The following is a 3,045-nucleotide window of genomic DNA, read 5'->3' on the forward strand; positions in this document are numbered from 1 at the left end:
TGGCACCAGAGAGACAACAGACCTTCCGGGATGCTCGATCTCTTCCACAGAACCTCCCAACTGTGCCTCTAACTATCGAACCCCCTTTCACTACTGCTCTCCTCCTTTCCCTCCTTCCCTTCTGAGCTGAGGGTCCAGTCTCGCTGCCAGGGACGCAACCACTGCAACCTGAGCCAAATAGGTCGTTCCCACCAACAGTCAGGAGACGGAAGGAAAACAGAGTGAATGTGCAGAGCACACCTGCGGCCGTTCCCATCAATAATAAGGATACCGTTTTGGATACTGTTGGTGGGGACGACCTATTAAGGTCAGGTTGCAGTGGTTGCGTCCCTGGTAGCGAGACTGGACCCTCAGCTCAGAAGGGAAGGAAGGAAAAGAGGAGAGCTGTAGTGATAGGGGTTCGATAGTTAAGGGGCACAGATAGGAGGTTCTGTGGAAGAGATCGAGCATCCCGGATGATTCAAGGTCCTCAGTGATTAATTAGAGTGCTCTGCTCATTCACTCCATTATCCTTCCGTCTCCTGACAGTCAACCAGCTATCTGCCTTCTGACTTATAGGGGTGACTATCTCCCTGTAACTATTGTTTACTTTTGCCTCTGCCTCACGAATGATCCGAAGTTCAGCCAGCCCCAGCTCCAGTTCCCTAACACGGTTTGTCAAAAGCTGCAGCTGGATGCACCTTTTACAGGTGTGGTCATCAGAGACAATAGTGCTCGCCCTGACTTCCCACATACTGCAATCGGAGCAACCGGCTGTCCGAACTGCTGCCTTCATTACCTACTCCTAAGTTAATTAAAGTTATTAAAGGAGCTTTCCCGGCCTTACCTCACCGATCAAGTTCGTCCTCAGCCTCTGCTTACCGAAGTCTCTCGAGCCAAAGCCTTCCTAGTCCATCTCCCACTTCTCCGCCGCCCTGTACTCCGTTAACATGCGGAAAGGAGAGCATATCCCAGACTGTGATAATGAGGAGGGAGCATATTCCGGATGATGGTAATGAGGCAAGAGCATATCTGGGACGACAGTAATGAGAGGAGAGCATATCCCAGACTGTGATAATGAGGAGGGAGCATATTTCGGATGATGGTAATGAGGCAAGAGCATATCTGGGACGGCAGTAATGAGAGGAGAGCATATCCCAGACTGTAATAATGAGAAGGGAGCAATCTTTCCCGATCCTCGTCATTGTGGGCTTCACACCAGACGGTGATGGAAAGAGTCAGAATACTCCCCACCTTGCAGTTCCAGACACTTCCCAGTCTTTGATGACAAACCAGTGCCAAATCTCTTCGATCACCTAATCCAGATAACCCCAATAGGCGGAACGCTGGCCATGTCCATACCGCGAGAACCAAATGTCTGGACCGCGCCGGCCCATTGTCACTTCCGTGAACACACCTGTCATAACATGTCAATAAAGCGCGCGCTGCTCTAAGTTACTTTAACCTCATCCGACACCGTACACTGGACCTACCCCCTGTGGAGCCCGCGACCTACTGCGCGCTCTCTACGTCCCGCACGGGGTAAAGTTCCACTTTCCACGTCTGCGGGACCATTGCGAGAAGAACGAAATGGGGAAGACCCAGTGATGAAGTACATCATGAAGAGCCTGTCAGAAAACTTCAGGGAACGATTTGAAATCTCCCCTAATCTCTAAGGTGACATCTTCCTCTCCCAAGACCGCCGTTCTCCGTTTCGGCTGACAGCCGGTGGACTGCAGACGCCAAAAGGCTGGCGCCTTCCGTAGATGTGGCAACTCTTCGGATGGAGGTCTTGGAAATGAGAACTTCTGATTCGCTCAAACCACACCTCGGTGACTTTTGGATCAATGTGGTTCCCCAAGCTCAATTCAAAAACACGAGAGCTATTGAAATGCTTCAATTCACACTGTTCCGCTCCACGTACATAAGTGATTCATCGTTTTCTTCAATGAACTCCATGAAGAATCAGGACAGAAACAGACTCTCCAATGCACATCTCGGCCAGAGCCTCAGGATTGCGACAACAGAATACCGGCCCGACATCAGAAGCATTTCCTCATCCCGTCGATGTCACTTCTGACGCTGACTGGTGAGTGAATCAATTTAATTTTGTCCATTTGTCAATCTTATTGTGGTATAATATTACGACAACAATAATACTGATAATTCCATTTATAGCTACGACTCATACTTCAAATGCTACATAGCTTAATTAAAAAGAACATATAGTTTAAATGAGAGAACAGAAACGGTGGGAAAGGCAATACGACTAAAAATGTTTGTGTGGAAGAGAGGTGGTGAAGATTTCCAAACTAACTCTGTGTGTGTGTGTGTGTGTGTGTGTAAAATATGCATACCACAGAACATTACAGCACAGAAACAGGCCTTCTGGTCCTTCCTGGCTCTGTCGTACCATTTCTCTGCCATGTCCCACTGACCTGCACCCGGCCCATATCCTTCCATACACCTCTCATCCATGTAGCTGTCCCAGATGAGTTCTCATTGTGGCAGCTCACAGTTGTGATAGCTAGAGTCATAATTAAATGGCTGGTTTTGAACTTACTTTTTTTTCAAGAGTGCATTTTTGTCTACTACTACCACTATTACTATTACTAATATTACTAACACTATTACTTCCACTAACACTACTACTACTACCACTAATAATAATAATAATAATAATAATAATAATAATAATAATAATAATAATAATAATAATAATAATAATAATAATAATAATAATAATAATAATAATAGTGTTAGCAGCAACAGCAACATCTGCTCATAAAACAACTTACTGGTGCAGGGAAAATAAAACCCGGAAGTTTTGGCCCTTGGCTTGACATGCTTGACATAATTTGGCCCTTGCAGAAAACTAATTCGGGAACCCTAACCTAATAGAATCCAGCCGCTGACGTGCGGTGACAACACTCAACCATTCTATCTACTTCAGAGGAGTGTAGTTTTGAGGAAAGTGCCACGTCAGCTGTAAAGCATGGCAGCAGAGTATCGAAGGCCGAATAGCCTTCTGTTCCTTCAGCGCTTTATTCCGTTTATTCGCTTGTT

Source organism: Hypanus sabinus, unplaced genomic scaffold (genome assembly GCF_030144855.1).
Source record: "Hypanus sabinus isolate sHypSab1 unplaced genomic scaffold, sHypSab1.hap1 scaffold_1785, whole genome shotgun sequence".
Taxonomy (NCBI): domain Eukaryota; kingdom Metazoa; phylum Chordata; class Chondrichthyes; order Myliobatiformes; family Dasyatidae; genus Hypanus; species Hypanus sabinus.